We start from the raw sequence: 19,122 nt of genomic DNA, 5'->3' as shown, positions 1-19,122 counted from the left end.
CGTTTCGAAAAAAAATTGAAATAGCTCAGTCTACATTTGCGAAATATTATCGAATGAGGTTATTTAACTGATAGGAGGAAGGGGGTGAGACGGGCACATTTTTTAAACTCAAATGTGGATCATGTGATACTTATTTGAAATGTATTACAATAACGAATTCCGCGATAACTGGCTATATTTTATTTTTGAGAATATATAAAATAGATATTTCACTTAGTTTGAAGAATAACCTCACAACCAAGGACATATAATGGTAATTATGAAGAAAGTGAAGGTCATCTATGTTGTCCCAACTAACGCTAGATCGACATATATCTTGAAAGTTACTTCGTCCTTTTGAAGGTGAAATCTGCAAGTCCTGGAGAATTTAATAATGACATAACCGTATTCAAAAATTGTCACTATGATAAAATTTCCTGTGAAATTCAGAAGTATTGAGGGAATTGTGTCCAAATTTCAATCCCAGGAAGGACTTAGTTCTCCTTGCATGTCTGAATTTGAAATCATGAAAAATATAGAACCATTTGTGTAGAATCCTAATTTGATTTCAATTTTAGAGCCACCGGTATACAGCTGTTTCAGTCCGTTGGACATCATCAGTACTAGGCAGGTGATCCTCGATTGAAGGGAAACTGTAAAAAAAACAACACTGTTACCAACCTCCAAGTAAACGAAATAATTCGAGAAACAAATTGGAAATGAATTCGCTAAGGTTGGGAAATGTATCGACGTGTGATGTGCGAAGCCTGCGCGCGCTCGCCTCCGGAACGTATAAATATAGCGCTCCGCGAGCCATTCGGCATACATACACATCGAGTAATATAACATGATACGCACTCGAGCAGTCGAAGTGGTAACATGCTAAGATGGATGAGATTATTAATGCATTTGTACTCAATGCCAGTAATGAAAAAAGAGAAATGGTTCTAGCAATGATTTCCAAATTGCTAGACCTTTACGATGTTTCTCCCAAGGAACTCGTTTCCACGCATATTATGATGCGGAAAAAGAGACATGAAATAGAACAGAAAAGAGCCTGCCCTGATATGGATGATCAAATGGATGACAACTCAGCTACTCAACTGAAGAGAGTCCTGAAGAAGAGGCGATTTCAAATAAAAAACGGCCTGTGTAGATAGAGTCTCCCAAAAAACCCAAAACAAATTATAAGACCAAATCACAAAGTGATGGACCAAAAACCGAGAAGACGGAAATACCGTCGAGAAAACCTAAAAAACTCAGGACAAATACCCCTGAAAACGTAGATGTCCAGGAAGTCAACGAGGCCCCAAATCCAGAAGAAATCCATACTCCTGAAGATATGGAAACTGAGGCACATGACGAGGAGGCCGCGATGCCAAATACAACTCAGGCAACCGGTCCGAAAGCAAAAAAAAAACACCACCGATCATTATCAGGCAGAATGATAAGTAGTCGAAATTTAACGATATAGCCGCTAAAGAGAAAATATACTTCACGAAAGCGGTAAACACCAATGATGGCGTTAAAGTCCAGCCTGCCAGTCCGGGCGACTTTCGTAAAATAGTCAGGATACTTGACAGAGAAAAAATTCCGCACCACACCTATACCATGCAGGAAGCAAAACCATTAAGGCAAAACCGAGGCGTCCCCGAATACCTCGAGACCGAATTAATAAAAGACGACCTAAAAGCCAAGGGCTTCGACCTCATTTCGATAGCCAGGCTAAAACAGCAGAACAAAAAGCCATTCCCACTCGTACTGGTTCTAGTTTTCAGAGAGCAGAGCCACATCTACGAGGTTAGGGAAATATTAAACGTTCAAGTAAAAAGTAAATCACAACGACCCCGAACAGCAGTGGGACAGTGTTACCGCCATTCGCAAAGGAATTTCAAGGCAATACCTGCGTGCCTAAGATGCGTCAGCCGCTACATGACGGCTGAATGTAAGAACCAATGTAAGAACCAGGACCAAGTACAGTCAAAAACGGAGTCTCATATGTGAGGGCCGTAAAAACTACTAAAAGCAGCGACCCCAGTTTGGTCGACGGACTGTGTACGGCCTTCGACCAACTGCAGTCACTGCTAATGAATTACCCGTCCTGCAAACTATGCTGACGGTAAACACCCCTCCAACCAAGACGAACTAAAAACGCTTCAAAGGCTACGGGGTGAGATTATAACAAATCTCGAGGCCACACGTCACAGGAAGTTATCCCATCAAGAGGGATACAAAGACGGCGAGAGAAATCTCGGCCGTGCCCCACATTAAAAATACAGATCCAACAACCATACAGGATAAAAGAGTCAGGGGTTTGGAATCCAATCTAGACCTAAATTAAGATGACAAACAAGCCATTCGGCATTCAAAGCACCATTTGTGGAGCAGACCCATCAATGCGAACGGCCGAATGCTTCATGCGCATGCTGACAGGCATGAGTATAGGGTGATGGGCCCATTCTGGGCGACACAGACATGACGTGCTGCACATCGCGATGCTCAGGAACATCTTCTTGTCCTATGATGTCTACACTCTGTCGAAACTGAACTCGGAGTCAGTCATCCTGATGCTGGATGATGATCCGCCTCTTCAGGCCTATCGCATGAGATCATCCACGGATTGGTGAGCCTTCAAGGCACACCTAGTGGAGACACGCACGGATTATGAAGCACTTCAAACTCTCAACGATCTCAACGCGGCAGTGGAGGATTTCGAGCTGTTCGAAAAACAACACGTTTCGCGCAACCATAACCAGGAGGGGGTGTCCGCTACGTAGCTTTAATGAGTTTCCTCCCCCAGAAGGTTTTATCAGAATCAGAAGAGTTTATCAGCGGACTTTCATTCCGGGGGACAAGGCTCCGCCTAGCAGAATGGCCAACCGAGTCAAACAGGCTATTACTGACTACCGAAACGAGAAATGAAGTGAGTGTTTGGAATAGCTCGAACCTAGGGAAGATGATCTCTGGTGAATCACCCGCAAGCTTGAAACGAGAAAGACTGTCTCCCTTCCCTCTTCACGGACCTCGCGACATCTGTTACTCCCCCACTGAGAAATCATCGGCCTTTGAAGACACAACGGAACGTCACTTCCAACTCAACGTTGACCCGGACGATGATATTAACTGTGATATTTGGCCGGAAAGTCAGATTTGGCATATCCTCAGGTAAAATCATGACGACGTGATCCGTTAAGCTTCGGAGGAAGAACTGAGGAGTTACATGAAGGCCTCCAAGACTTAAGAGGCTCCGAGAACTGATTCAATCAACAACAGGTTGTTGAAGCAGCTCCACGAGAACTTTATGCGATACTTGTTGAACAGTTCAATCATTCTCAGATACTTCCCTCGGAAACGAAAGCACGCCGTGGTCACTATGATCCCGAAGCAGGGGCAGATTCCGCTGTTTCCCCAGAATCATCGTTCGATTAGTCTATTGAGCTCAATGGCTAAGCTGGCTGAACGTGTTGTGCTGCAAAAGCTGACTGAAGAAGTTGAAGACCGAAATGTTCTGCCTGACGAATAATTCGGCTTCAGGAGGGCATACTCTACCGAACTGCATGCCCTGACACTGGTCGAAAACTCCATATCAGAGCCAAACATCAGAGGGACAGTGCATCTTGTTCTCTTCGACATTTCAAAGGCCTTTGACCGTGTCTGGTATGAAGGCCTTCCTATACAAAATGCTCGATTTCGAACTGCCTCGGGGCCTAGTCGCGTGGATTAGGTCCTTTCTGAAAGGCAGAACATTTCAAGTCCGAGTCAAAGGAACCTTGTACCCTATCAGGGAGCCGAGCTGTCTCCACTACTCTACAGCTTCTACGTCTGCCTGCGGGTGACCGTAAACGTTCTAAAATACATACCTAACCGATACATCAGATACACACACAAAATCTGGTTCGAACATATACACATTAGTTCGCGACATACAATATTCGTTTCCAGCTAAGTACAGGAGACTACCATGCGCACACTACATACAGCAGAGTCAGGTTTTACAATAATACGATATAAGGGATTATAAGCACCAGAGACTGACTTTCGACCACAAGAGTTCAGATTTCAATCTTGCCAAGAAGTAGGGTGAGGACCACTCGGAAGTGAAAAGAGGTGGACGGAAGAGATTCTAGTTTCTGCACACATTAACAATGTGGTAAATACTTTATCTCGGGGCTCTCAATCCCGGGGAGGGCATGAGGGATTCGGCATTAGAGCGCAAGCGGTTGTCGCGCTCAAACCTAAGTATTGAAAGCTAATTAGTGCTTTGGAGAGTTATGAAATATTATAGGCGATAAGAATATGATTAAAGAAGAAGATTGCAAAGAAATATATATTGCACCACACTGAAATCCAGTGAGGATCAAGATTTGTAGGAGTGTTTATTATATGAAACAAGTGGAAGTAATTGGACTTTAGTTCAGCATTTAGGACAAATTGTACAAGGTGTCCCACATTGTAGTTTCTACTTTTTTGAAGTCTGAGGAATAACAAATAGCTGTTTAGCTCCAATTATCTTCATCAAGGCACTCTGAACCGAATACAAATACTTGTGTGCTCTTTATCAAGGCCCAGTGAATTCGAACAGAGCTTGTTAGCTTTTATATATACTTGAAGAATTCGCCATTATGTCGGCTCAGGCGGCAAAGAAGGACCCACTAGCCGGCCTCCAAATACGTCTGAAGTTACGCCGATCCAGCTTACTTACAGGACAGCCTACGTGTACTGTGCCAATGCTTTTACAGAGGGCTTCAAACGCCCGTGTGTCTCCGGAAAAAACTCGCACCATCGAATCACGTGGTTAGGTAGGTCAGGTCAAGGACGAGTGTGTCGAGTACGTTAGGGCCTCGAAAGTAACTTTTTGATCTGGTCTTTTACCATCGTGGTGGCCAGACGTACCCCATCGGCGCACTTAGCTTAGCTAGTTGATAGGGGCTTTTTTCAAAATAGGAAGTTTACTTTTCATCGTGGCTTCAATGTAAGAGTAGCCGAAATTCCTGGATCACTGAATCCAACCAGCACTCGCCGGCTCTGGTCACGAAGCGACAAGTAGACTTGGGACTGATGGTCTACAGCAACTCCACGCCCAGCCGGTTACTTCATCAGAAGTACGCTCCGAAAGAGTACCCTCTCAAGTGCTGTATTAGTGCCCAATATGGGGTCGAAATGAAAGTCCTGAAGGAGATAAACCGCGCAGGACCAGCTTCCATCGAGAAAAGTTGCTTCTGAGCTCAGACTCCACTTTTGAACCCGCTTGAACCAGAAATAGGAGGAATTGAGCTCCGAAAGAGTTCTGAAGAAAGAAAAGGGGTATTGTTTCATGTTATTAGCGAAATAGAATCCCCTACCTTGTTCCCCACAACCTTGACCTTTTCAGAAGTAGCACAAGAACTAGCTGGTCTTTTCAGGGTATGGCCCTTTCTGGCTTCGTGCCTCAAGCAGTCACGTCAGTGGCGCACGAATAAATTGTATCTCTACAACCTCAGGCAGGCAGACCTGCAAAAAGCCAATTCCGTAGAGTTGACGCCTGACGTTCCTGCTGTATACCGTACTCGGTTGAGCAGTATACCAATAACCGGTTCAAGACGTTTAGACTTCCCACTTTCTCGAGAAGCAGAAATGAAGATCCGAAGGTTTTTTGTAACAAACTATCAGTCGAACTAGTCAGGAGCGGAGTACCAGAAGACGAATGAGTCCAGATCCTGTTTGCCCAGCTATCTAGTGATGTTGCCAAGTGGGCTGCAATTCATGCCAGTGCCCAGATCACTTGGTAGATGGAGGTTTTTAGGTTGAGCGAAAAGTATGCCTGCGCGGAACTGATAACTAAAATCACTAATGAATTTTTCCTGAAAGGCAAGGTACAAAGAAAGTCTAGGCTAAGTTGCGTTATTTCTTCCGAGGCAAACGACCCACAGACATAGAGACTCTGAGTCAAGACACGAGTAGCATTGAAGAGGACTTGCAGTTATCTAGGTAAGGCACCCGGAGCATGAATCTTCCAGTGAACCAGAACACGGGAAATGAAGGTGCCAACAGAACCGAGGAAGTTGAAATAATAACCGAAATAACAATTCCTCGGATATCTATCATTCTCTACAGCGAACTTTTTCGCAATCAGGGTCTTCGAACTCAGGGCCGAGTACGCGAAGACTACCACCATCACAAGAGTTTATCATCAACTGTCGGGAAAACTACAACAATGTGGTGAAAAGGGCTACGGTTTTTCAAAGAGAGTCCTCGGCATACCAAGTGTGTGGGCAGAGTATTTGGCAGTGGAGAACCATGGGCCCCCAAGACGAGGACCACTGATGCGATCGCCAATATCATACCTGTGTACATGCATTTTTTCTTTTCCTTTTCTTCTGAATGCTACATGTTCCTAGAAAAAAACGTCTCTTACTTGGAAGATATCTTTCAAGAATCCGTGTGAAATCAATTTCACTAATCTCTCAGCTCTGATTGACACCGGAGCTTCGAGTATCATCATTCAATCCAGGGTGCTAGCCAACATGGATCTTACTGGATTGCCAATCCTGCAACTGTATTCATGGAGTGCGAAAGCAATTTTAGGCAGGGTTTGGGTCAGATTACCTTGGAGATGGAAATAGAAGAGCGAAAGTTCCACATCAAGTTCACGGTATTAACTGGTTTACAGTATTGACTTAGGTCGGGGGTCGATATATTTCGGCCAACCTGTGCCCACTTTCAAGTAGACCCTGTGAACAGGAAGTATCCCCAGGTGGATATTTCGTTTTAGTTTTCTGACTTTAGGACTCTCAGTTTTCTGAAGAGACAAAAGACAAAATATGATCGGTAGTCAAACGTCTTCACCAACAGACCACTCGCCAACCCCAGACCAAGGCAGTACTGCATAAGATTCGTGTTAAGGAAGAGCGAATGTTCCAGCGATATAGATACCGAAAAATGTCAGAAGCCCGGAAGGCCGTCGTCCATGACGAGATAGCTAAACTGCTAGAAGCAAGTACTTGGCACAAATCACTGCGTAAAATTAAGCAAGACATAGGTGTAACCACCTATTGACATCCAAGTTAGCTTGCCGAGTTTTTATGTCGACATTGGTGGTTTGGCCAATCTTTAAAATTGACAAATTCGTTAGCATGAATTCGAAAGGATATTCTGGAATGCCATCGGAAAACGAATCTACATGTTTCTACATATAAATGATTTGAATTGAAAAGCCCTCCCGAAATAACTACTTTCGAAAGGACTTTTTCTTCCAGTTCCAGTCTGGAATATTTGAATATCATTATTGAATATTATCATTGAATTTGGGTAATCTAAGAACAAATGATAAACGTTATTTAGTAAGTGAACTGATATCAAATCATGAATATTCGACACATACTACAAACATGGGCGTCGCCAGGATGAAAGTCAGAGGGGCGACAGGTACTCAAAATTGTAATTTTTCAAGGAACAACAAATAAATTGATCAACTTAAAAGTGTTCAATGAGACATTACAACATAAAACCAAAAATAAAAATCACAAAACCATAATTGTATCAAGAAATGGAGGAATAAATATACTATCATATTTTTTGGTACCTATTGTAACGGAAAATTCATATACTTAAATTAATTAAAAAACATTCAAATAAAAATTTCAATTTCCTCCATCTAAAACAAATATGTTGATAGTTTATGTAATGCACATTCATTTGAAGCCACTTTAGAAAAATTGAAGTTCTCATACTTTTCATCAACTCTTCTATTTTTCCAAATAGTGACCCAAGTATCATACTCTGTATCATAATTGTTCAACTTATACTTTGTTATCAGGATTTGTATACTATCCTCACTAATAACATTTTTTCTGAATATTAATTGGGTGTAATGTCGACAATAAAAGGCTACTGACGTATCTTCCTAAAATCAAGAAGACAATGAAGTTAGCAATCAATCTAAATGAGGTATGGAAATGTCGAGCCTGAAATATTCTTCAGTTGATGAAGTAGAGATATTTGGTCGATACGTTTGTTTATTCACTATTCTTGGAGATCTAATGTCAATATCAAATATTTCCGCTATCTCTTTACCGTCTTTGAATAACGCTGAGAAGCGCGCAACTGAATTTTTTCAATCTATTTCAAATACTCGAGATAGTTCATCGATTTGTTTTTCCACATAAAGCAAATCAATACTCACAGCTTGGAGTTTATTAGCAATTGGTTCTAACTGTGAAAAATATTTGTTTTATAATCACTAAAGAAATTATAAAATTCGAAAAAGATAAAAGTTGAGAAGCAGTAGTCCTCGTTTCAGAGTCAAAAAGTGCATCATTTGAATATATGGTTTGCATTGCTGAGTATACGTCAAGAATTTCACCAGAAAACATTCCAATCGATTTATATTTTGCAGTCCATCGTGTTTCATTTAGCAATGAAATATGTGATACCAGTTGTCTTCGTTTAACACTCTCACTAAAAAATCGAATTATATACTTAACCAAACCTATAGTGTTCTGTATTTATGGAGCTGAATTCAAATCATTTACATCTAAATTCAGTTTGTGGTATGAACAATGAAAGTAGGTAGCAGAAGGATATTGCGAACGGATTTTCTGTTGCACGCCATTTTATTTTCCAGACATGGCGCTGCAACCATCGAATCCCAACCTATATAACTTATCTAAATTCAAATCCCACTCCTTACAAGTGTTGATAATCGCAGAGGCTATTGTTAGTATCCATCCATTTCGATTCGGTGAATCCAAAAAACTCTTCTTTCACTATTAAATTACTGTCTTTCTATCTTACACTAACAGATAACTGCTCTACACCCGCAATATCAGATGGTTCATCAGCTAAGACTGAGAAAACATCACTATTATTCATTTCATCAATAATATTTTTCTGACAACGCTCGATTATTTCATTCTGAGTTTGCACGGAATTGTATTTTGCGGTGTGTGTACATTTTTCATAATGATCTTCCGGTACTTTATCTCCACTTTCTATCCTAAATTGAATGAGATCTTGGAAATTTCCTCCACTACAGTATTTTCCTCTCAGTGCTGTGTGATGTGTCGCACAAAACAATAATGATGATATTATTGATGCCAACTTCTTCCTATTTTCTTCAATCAGTTGTTTCTCTGAAGAATCAATCAGTTCAGATATTGTAGAAGATCGCCCAGAAAATATATTTTGGAATAAAATCGTTCTGCTTTGTGAGTACCTAGCAGTGCCATTCTGAATCTTCATGCTTTTTTGCATTTTCGTGAATATGCTTAAAATTTGTGAATTCTGAAACGATGAATGCACTTAATAGATCTTGTTTTACGACTGGTTGAAATAGTACACAATATTTACAAAGTCCCAAAGTTTTATCGAATATATAATACACTCATATCGATTAAACCACTCTCTAATAAATGACGTAGATGTTGATTGAGTCGAGTTCGAAATTGTACCTATCCAAGAATTATGGAACAAATCATATTTTTTTTCATTTGGAATCGTTTGTTTTTCCAAAAACAAAGCTAAATAATTATCATTTATATGCTTGGGAGAAATTATTGTCGAAGTGCCACTAGTGCCAGCTTGTGGTTTTTTCATGAATAACGTTCGCTTTTTTTGCGGGGGTGAATTCATCCCCTGTTTTCTTTCTCGAAAAAATTTCGAATATCCATTGCCAAAGCTACGATTAGAAAGAGAAACATACTGAATGGAATACATGAAGAAGTTAGAATAAAACTTACCAGCTAATTAAAACCACAGTAACCTCTTCACCATACTCTTTAAAAAAAGAAATATTGCACACTCACGTGGAACTAGAACAATACTGAAATTTCGATACCACTTCAAAACCAAGTGATCTTCCTCTTGAAGATGATCACTTGGTGATCGAAACACGTGTCGAGGTGTTAAAATAACGGTTTGATGTTGGGAAAAGACTCCAGTAATATTCATTACTATACCAAAGGTTCCAAACGGTGCATCAAAAGTGCAGTTATATTATCTATGTCGGCCCCCCTTGCCCTACACTGGCGACGCCCATGACTACAAATACGATACGATAACTGTTGTGAAGCAAGTAATAGAATATAACATATGGTTCAAGTATCAATGTCTGAACAGCAAAATATACTCACAATTTTTCGTCGTGTTACTATACCATGAAAACATTTTGTTCAAATGAAAAGGATTGCAACACAATGCAATCTTGTAAATTACACAATATATCAATAAATAAATAGTCTAGTTCACAAATTGAAAATTGTGAAAAATAGAGATAATGGTCGGAAAAATACGTGCAATCATTCGATCCGGAATGATATCTAGAAAAATGCGCTGAAACCGTTTTTGAGTAACACATAAAAAATTTCAGAAGTTGTAAACAAATTAGGATGTAAAAAAAGGTATTTAGGTCTTTGCAAATATTTCAAAAACTATAAACAATTGGGAAATTTGAAATCGAGTGGAAATCTTCCGAAGAAAGGAAAGAAGCGATCAATTTCAAACAAGATACCTCTACCGGATGTCAACGAATCTATTAGACAAGTAATAATCCAAGTAATAATCTAAGACAACTAATAATCCATTTTCGGAAAATGCTTACAAAAGTTAATGAATTATTATCCATGGAACACTTGACAAAAGTGAAATAATTATATTCAAGTATTTCCTTCAGTTATATTCAATTTATGTTCTTATTTGTAATCCAATCGCAAATAAATTAGTACCATTAGATCCGTCAAAAAATGCTTTTAACGGAAAGTGCTTGCCAATAAATTGTCGCCATTAGAAAAAAAAATAGACACGAAAATGTAATTTTGTCAAATTGTCTTATTCTTATCTAACATACTAGTCACTAAAACTGCATGATTGTAATTTTCTGATATCACCTGAGGTCCTTAGATTAGTTTAACTTTGGTCACGGCCACCTAGATGCAATTTCAGAAGTGGCTGAAGAAAATGAATAGGCATGAAAACTTTTGGAAATATTACATTCTGATCCAGAATTGTCTCAGAAATACAAAAATGTTACAATATACAAGGTGTTCCATTTAAAAATTTAAAACCTGAGCCATTTCCGGTGAAACCGGAAGTGACCTCCTCCTTACATCCCATTTACTCATACCAAATCTCATTCTGATAACCCCAATAGTCTAGAAATTATGACTTGTCTAATACATTCGTTGACAACCGGTTTACATAGATGTGTGGGTCATGAAAAGAAATACTTTTTAGACACAAACTGGAAAAAAAGCCATTTCGAAAGAGTTACTTTCATATAAACAATAATTATCCGAAAGAAAAAAAAACTTTTGAAACGAATATGTACACTGAATTATTCAAATAACGTTTTTCTATATTCAGTTTGTATTCCAAGCGTTCATTAAAGAATGGAATCAGATATCATTCACAGGATTGCTACACGATATAGTAAATAAAAGAGGTAAAATTTCACTTACATGGAACACTGTATCGTTATTGGTAGACATCCGATGTTTTGCCGTAAGACGCTTGCTTTATCAGCTCTTCAGTACCAAATCTGGATAACATTATAAGAAGACTCTCAATTAATTCATAATATTACGACTTGATGTCACGGAATGAATTCATGAATTCAATCCACTCAAAATTCAAATTTTAAAAATCATAACCAAGGAACAAGTATTCAAACATAAAATAAAACAACTACTTTTTGAAATTAGCCCCTATACAATCGAAGAGTTTTTTTCTTACCTACATTGTATAATTTTTTATTCTTGCTGTTTTGTACAGTTGTTTCAATAACTCTTGTTATATGAATGTGTCAGTTTTATAGTTGTATTTTATATATGTATCTGATATGTACTGACTTGTCCAGTTGCTTCTTTTAGGCTCATTCTAATGGATCAATAAAAAATTATTATTATCATTTTTTATTTTTTTCCCCCGTAGTGTGCGCTGGTCAGGCCCTATCCCCGAAGCCCCGATACATTCGGGAGGCCGCGCCAGCATTATCAACCAATGACCACTCCCCACACCGTGGGGTAAGTGATCATTGGGTCCGAGAATCATGTGCCCTGAGCAAGCGTAGTGAGCCAAGAATGATAGTCGTCTGCATCTGTACGGCTAAGATTTCTGCCTTAGTGCGGCAAGCCGGTATGATTTTAAGATTCGGGAGGACATCATTCCACCAAGGACACCAATAATCAGAACAACCATCTTGACAGAGTGATCTGGATAGAGTCTGCGGACTTCGAAGAGAAATTCTCGATATTTTATCCGTTTTTTCTCCTCTTTTCTGACGATATTCGTCTCGCCAGGAGCTGAAAACTCCACGACAAATATCGTTTTACTCTGGTGGTCCAGAAGGACCACATCAGGCGTATTAGCTTGTGCAAGTGCATTAGGGTCTCGGGCACCTCGCGGCAGGCCCTGCAGCTTGTGTCAGGAACCTCTATACCCATCACGCGACTGCGGTAGACACCATCCTGGCAAGCCATGATGAACCCCTCAGTTTCCGACTCAACCTGAAAAAAGCGAAGGTTAGGCGCTTTGATAAGCCAAGCTCTCCAATGTTATTGAAGAAGACCCCATGCATTGGCTCATACTTGTGTTTCCGCAGAAGTAACGTGATCTCTGCGGCTTTTATCTGAGCTTTTTGCTGAACAGGTTCCAACTCGGTGACAGAGTTGTGGTCACCTCGTTCAGTGTCGAAAACTATACCAAGTTCATCAGCTGCTCGGGCAGCTGCCCTAAAGAGAAATGCTCCAATTCCTGCTCTCTCATTTTCACGGACCATACAGAGAAGGGAATCCGAACTCCTGACGACTTTACAGGCTGTATCCAGTACTATTCTGTCATGTAGATACTCCAAACTCAAAATTCAACGGCCTCCCTATTGTCGGGGGAAGTACAACCGTGGAACGGACGATTTGGGATGCAAACTCCTATAGAGATGCATCATTTTTCGGACCTTTACGTCGAGTTGATACAGCTCCTCCCGAGTCCACTTCACTACTCCAAACGAGTAGAGAAAGATTGGAACGGCAAGCATATTTGTTGCAGCAACTTTGTTTTTCCCCGACAGTTCCTATGACCAGATCTGTCGAAGTTTGTGCTGATACTTGCCGCGGAGAGAGTTTTTCACTGCTGTTACCTCTTGTGAGTGGCGTTGTTCTATCCCGAGGTAAGTATACGTCTCTCCGACATCCAGATGGTGTAGGATGCTTCCATTTAGGAGCTACACAACCTCTCCGTAGTCCCCGTAGAATTTTTCACGTAATTTGTTTATTAAATTGTTTTAAACAAATAGGAAAATTCAATATTTTTGAAAAAATGTTTTTTGCTATTTTGTTGTCTAGAGATGATTATCATTGAAACAAAATTCTCCTAATTTTAATTTTTAATTGTTAAAAATAGATTTTCATTATATTACGATTGTTTAAATAATTAGTTAATAAATAATTTTGCTTTTAAAAATCATAATTAAAACTTTCAAATAGCTTGGTAGAAAAATAAATTATTTATTAATTAATTGTTTATTAGTTGAACAATTTGTTATAAACAAATATTGACCAACGGTATATTTTTTTTCTGAATCAGAAAACAATTATGAAAACAGCTATATATAAAAAAGTACCATAAATTTTTTTTATCTATCATAATATTTTATTGTTAATAGACAATTAAATAATAAATAATTTTTTTGCCAAACTATTCATAAGTGTAAATTATGATTTTTGAAACCAAAATTATTTCTCAACTAATCATTTGGACAATCGAAATATAAAAAAATCGAATTTGAACAAATAAAATTTTTATCAATAGTTTTTAGATATTTCACTTTGCAATAGTTATAAAAAATCATAATCAACAAATTGATAAATTTTTATGAACTTTCATCGCAGGATCGTATGAAGTATATATATCAAAATGGCTCCACGAACTTTGAAATTTATAGCCCAATTATTTATACCATTCATCCCATTATTTATGCCAACGGAGATTGGGAAAAATTTATTAGTTAACAATTGAATAACTTTTTGAAAAATGATGATAAAACTTTTTTTTTCAACGGGACTCGATTCATTCAAGTGTTAAGAAGATACTAGAACCCTATTTTCAAAGTCAAATTAAAATCATAAATAATGGAGATAGAGTTTCGGGAGTCGGGACTTTTTTATCGGAAATTTCCTACTCTTTAACGAGCTTTTTTCAAAATTGCTTAAACCTTAATATTTTTTGAGTTATTAACGAAAAACTAAATACCATTTTTTTAAATCTTATTTTGTTAATAACAATTGCAATTTTTTACCTGAACCAAAATCCTTCAAAAACATTTTTCTAGAGGTGATTCAGAATCGAATGAGCTATCGTTCATATTTTTAGGACCTTTATCTCTATTTTTCATGTTTTTGAACTTGTTGATTTGACTATTTGCGAACTATAATGGACTGAAAACGAATGAATATTTGAAGATGAAAGGTATCAGTAATCCAAAACGACGTTACTGTAAGTCCATTTTGAAGACATAATTTCAGAAAAAAAAGAATCATTATCTCGATCCCTCATAAAATGAAATTATATATTCATTACCGTCATTTGGAAGATACTAAACATCATAAGTATATCATATCTCATGATATTTCAAGAGCTGATGAAACTGCGTATTATTTTTAGTCAATGTAGAATACGGATTTCTAGTGATGTATTATGAATACACCGACCCATTAATTGATGAAAATGAATACCGATGTATGGAAAACAACAGAAATATGTTTAATTTCCATATTACTACAAACAGATGGTAAGTAAATATTTCAAGGTGAAAGTTATTCGAATAAAGATAATTTATTTTGGTTCTCTATAAACCATTATACAGTGTCATCCCCAAAATATGCACCATATCCATTCACCTATTCATTTACTATTAACCAGTTGTGAGGTAACTCATTGTTGTATATGAGAATAGTAGTCCAGTGTGTACCATTTATTACTACTGATGAAGCTGCGATGTTGGGGAAACGCGTCTAGAATTTAAAAATGTTTGTGAACATTGTTTAATCATTATCCTGGATAGTTGAATAATTCTTATGCAATACAACTGATGAGGTTTTTTCCATTATTTTCACAGTATTCTTTCCCTAATTTTCCAAAAACACAGTACCACGACATTTCACATCATGTATTCATTATTTTCTGCTATCTTTGACACATTTTAAAATTTTACATGATTCTATATTTTCATTAATCTTCTAGATTCATTATGCAACTGATCCCGAAAAAAGGTTTTCAATTTTTTTCCTTAAAATTATTATTTTCTGCCAGCAATGACATGTTTTACAGAATTCGTCATTTAACTTTTCTATAATACTCCGTATAACTTTTCATTTTGTTCTCATATATTCAATACATGCTTCTAGCTGGAATATTGTTTTATATTTCTTGAAATAGTGTTGATTAACAATATATTTTCAGTTCTCTCAACAAATAAAGTCACAACTCTCTCAATAATGTAAATTCATTATTGTATTTTTGATCATTCACTCTGTATATATAAATTTCTGGATGTTTCTAGTGTATCTCCGCTGTATTAGTTCTTGAATAGTACAACAAGTCGGTCGGTAGCCAAGCGGTTCGGCGTGGGTGCTTTGTTCACTCACTCGAATTGACTGCCGTGTTGGTCGGTGGTTCAAGCCCTAGTCTGAACGATCGATCTTCACTTGCTATCGTCCAACCCGTGTTAGGAATCACACGTTAAATCCTTAGCTCGCACAAGTTTCGACTTCTGAGGGTTGTCGTTCGTAGGGGTGGGACAGCTGGTTAAGGGAAAAACAGATTTTTTTTTTACACAACACTCTATACTCATCGTTTCTACCAGCTTTAACGTCTTTCTCGAAATGTACCTATCCAAACACACCTATCCAAAACTAAAACACTGTCCACTCTTGATTTCACAAACTTTTTCATTGTTTTCGAATGATTCAAAATTTGTTCAATAATATTCCGAATTCAAAGTCGGAATTCATCAAAACTTCGAGAATTCAATAAAACTCCGATTTCGAAATTAGAATTTAAAAAGGTTCTGAGATTGAAGTCGGAATTGAATAAAAATAATATAAACGATATTATATTATACTATATTCATAACATTAGAATTATAAAACAACAAAAATTAATTGGTGCTCCGGAATATTGTTATTTTCCCAATTTGAAGTTTTGTTAAATTCCTACTTTAAACTGGAAATTTCAATAAATCTTGACTTATCGAGTCGATTATTCCATTATCGAAGAAATAATTGATCAATAAAAACACGGAATTCAGGGTTATCGCGGAACCTTTTTTGTGCTCTTTATTAATAATGTTTGTATGCCTAAGGGCTTCTTAATTACGATAAACTAGTTATATAATCTGACGTAGACGAATGAAGATTCTTTTGACACACTTTGGATAATTGAGTAATGATCAATAAACATGATTTGTAGAAAAGGAAAAGTGGCCGATTTATCTTTCTGATGACAAACAGTTGAGCAGATTTGTCGCTGTATCTTTTCTGCCGAAATTTTTTGAGTATTGAAAACCCTTGTAGTGAGTTTCAACGAAATGATTTTTTTGAACAGGTATGCTTAAAAAAACAATTTATTATTCAGATATACAGTGTCACCATTAAAAAGCAGAGGCAACTAAAAAAATGCAAATAATTTCAATAGAACTATTATTATCATTATAAATTTTAAATAACAATAATATTATAGAAAATACAAATGGATACAAAAAATTACTTATAGCCTACATTTCAGTATGTCGTCCTCCAAGTTCAATACAAATTATGATCCTTCTACTGACATCTGTAACTGCATTTTTATTAAATCGGGGATTTATATTTGCACAGCACTCGCGAATGGTATTTTCCAGATGTTGTATGTCAGTAAATGGTCTACTTCGGTACACTTTTTGTTTCAGGTCACCCCACAAGAAAAAGTCTAAAGGCGTCAAGTCGGGTGATCTAGGTGGCCAATAATGTTCCCACTTACGTCCAATAACTTTGCCTCTGAACATTTGTTGGAGGGACTGTTTAACAGCAACCGTGTGATGTATTGGTGCGCCATCAAGCTGATACCATAGGTCGTATTTAATATTTAAAGGCATATTATCTAAAACTTCACTAACGTCATTATTTAAAAGGTTGAGATAACCGACGGATGATAAATTTTCCCTAAAAAAAAATGGCCCAATTATTTGGTCGTTGAGTATCACACACCATACATTAGTTTTGAAGGAATACTGATCACCACGTTCAACTGTGAAATTGGGATTTTCTTGGACCCACCATCGGCAATTTTGAGAACTTACCGTTCCATTTGAAGAGAACGTTGCCTCATCTGTCCATAAAATTTTATACGGAAACTTTACATTTTCTTCTCTCTCTCCTTGAAACCAGAATGAGAACCCCAAACGGACATCAAAATCTCGTTCTTTTAATGTGTTAATGAATTTTGGCTTGTAAGGCCAAAATTTATACTTTAATCATATTTTCTTGAGTGTGCTTTTTCTTAAATTGATTTGCTACGGATCCTGTTTCTCTGAATTTCGACATTATCCTTGTGTTGAACATTTTTTCCTGGATGCCGTTCATTAAAAATGTTAGCTACTTGCCGGTATGGTGTATTCTCACCACATATTAAAACTATTTCTATTATTTCCTGAAGAGACAACATTATTGCAACAATAACTGTTAAAAATTTGACAAGTAAATCAACAACTTGACACTACTATAGTATGCATTTTTGTCAAGACCTACTTGAAAATTTTATTTAACGTGATTAAGCATCCTTACCGCCCTAGTTAGTGTTTATAAATAATCTGTAAATACTGAAATTTTAATGTAATTTCAACTCTAGTAATTTTATTAATACTTATTGCAGTTTTTGAGTTGTGTCTGCTTTTTCAAAATTGAAGGTACTGACGTTTGTTTAAGAAAATAGCCAAGTGATTGAAACTTTGCACCAGTCATGTTAAAATTTTTATAGCACATTTTTAATTTCTCTTAAAAGTTAAACTCCATGATGGGTTTGTTATGTATACATGAATTGATGACAATTAACCGAACTTGTTTTTTTAAAATAAAGGGGATATCTGTCAAAAATAAGCAAAACGGTAACTTTATCCTAGTTGCATAAAATTTGGCATATGGATATAAAATTGCCGTAGACACAACTTTTTCAAGTAACTTTTTGTCAAATTCGATCTAGAAATGCACTTTTTCAATTTTTTTCAAAGAAAAAGTTGAATTTGACAAACACTGAACGTCAGTGGGTCGCAGTTGGCCGCATCATTTTAAGTTAAATTTAAAGCACAAATAAGTGCCGAAGTTAAACTTCATTGAAACTTTTCGAAAAAAAGTTTCCCATATGGTGCGCACTTTAATGGTGACACTGTATACCACAAGAAAATTCCTTTTGAGAATTGACAAACGATTTTTCGCAAATGGGTTGGATGCCGATCGAAACATATTATTATATCCAAACTGTCCTTATGGGTTACTCCCATGGATGCATACTCCCCTGGTTGCAAGATGAGTTACTAGAGGAGATGCAGGACGAGAGGATGACTGAGGTGTATGTGGATGCCGGAGCGAGGATGGACGTGGAAAGAATGGGCGTAGGTTGGGCGTATGAAAGGAATGTGGGTGAATGTGAGAACGTTAGAGTTATAAGTATCTCCGCCATAGCGGTGGAAAGGATGAAAGTGGCACAAGTGAAGAATAAAAAGGTGGCTATGATTCAGAGAAAGAGGAGCATGAACCGAAATTATATGGCGAAGAGGACATCAAAAAAACAATCTTGGCAATGAAAAGGCTCACGAGGAGGCCACGAAAGGCATAAGAAGGGATACCATTACATGGAATATAAGAAAAATGAATAGCAAGAGCGACGGGAGAAAGAGGATAAAGGAATGAATTACGGAAGAATGGCAGCGAGAATGGGATAACGGCATGACTGGGCGACTGCTCTACAGAGTCTGTAAAGCAGTCGGGTATGAGTCACTGGATCTGTCGAGGAAGGCTGTTCAACTGTTCACGTGGCACGGTAACTTCCTGGGTTACCCCCTAGGTTTAACCTGTCACCGGAGGTGCCCTGCCCATGTGGATGGGGAGAGCCTGAAACGGCAGAACATGTGATAGAGAGATA

General features: G+C 37.7%; 1 long non-coding RNA gene across 1 annotated transcript; it reads right to left on the bottom strand.

The window, feature by feature from the left end:
* Positions 1–142: 142 nt before the first annotated feature.
* Positions 143–9,821, bottom strand: LOC141480522 (uncharacterized). Its single transcript, XR_012464398.1, has 2 exons — positions 9,696–9,821; positions 143–632 (listed from the first exon to the last, which is right to left on the bottom strand). It is a non-coding gene; the product is annotated as an uncharacterized lncRNA (long non-coding RNA).
* Positions 9,822–19,122: the final 9,301 nt, after the last annotated feature.

This window comes from Leptinotarsa decemlineata, unplaced genomic scaffold (assembly GCF_025532065.1).
Source record: "Leptinotarsa decemlineata unplaced genomic scaffold, Ldec_3_MD MMD2_P_RNA_scaffold_9, whole genome shotgun sequence".
NCBI lineage: Eukaryota > Metazoa > Arthropoda > Insecta > Coleoptera > Chrysomelidae > Leptinotarsa > Leptinotarsa decemlineata.
The sequence above is the reverse complement of the archived record's forward strand: the minus strand, read 5'-3'. Positions and strand labels throughout refer to the sequence as shown.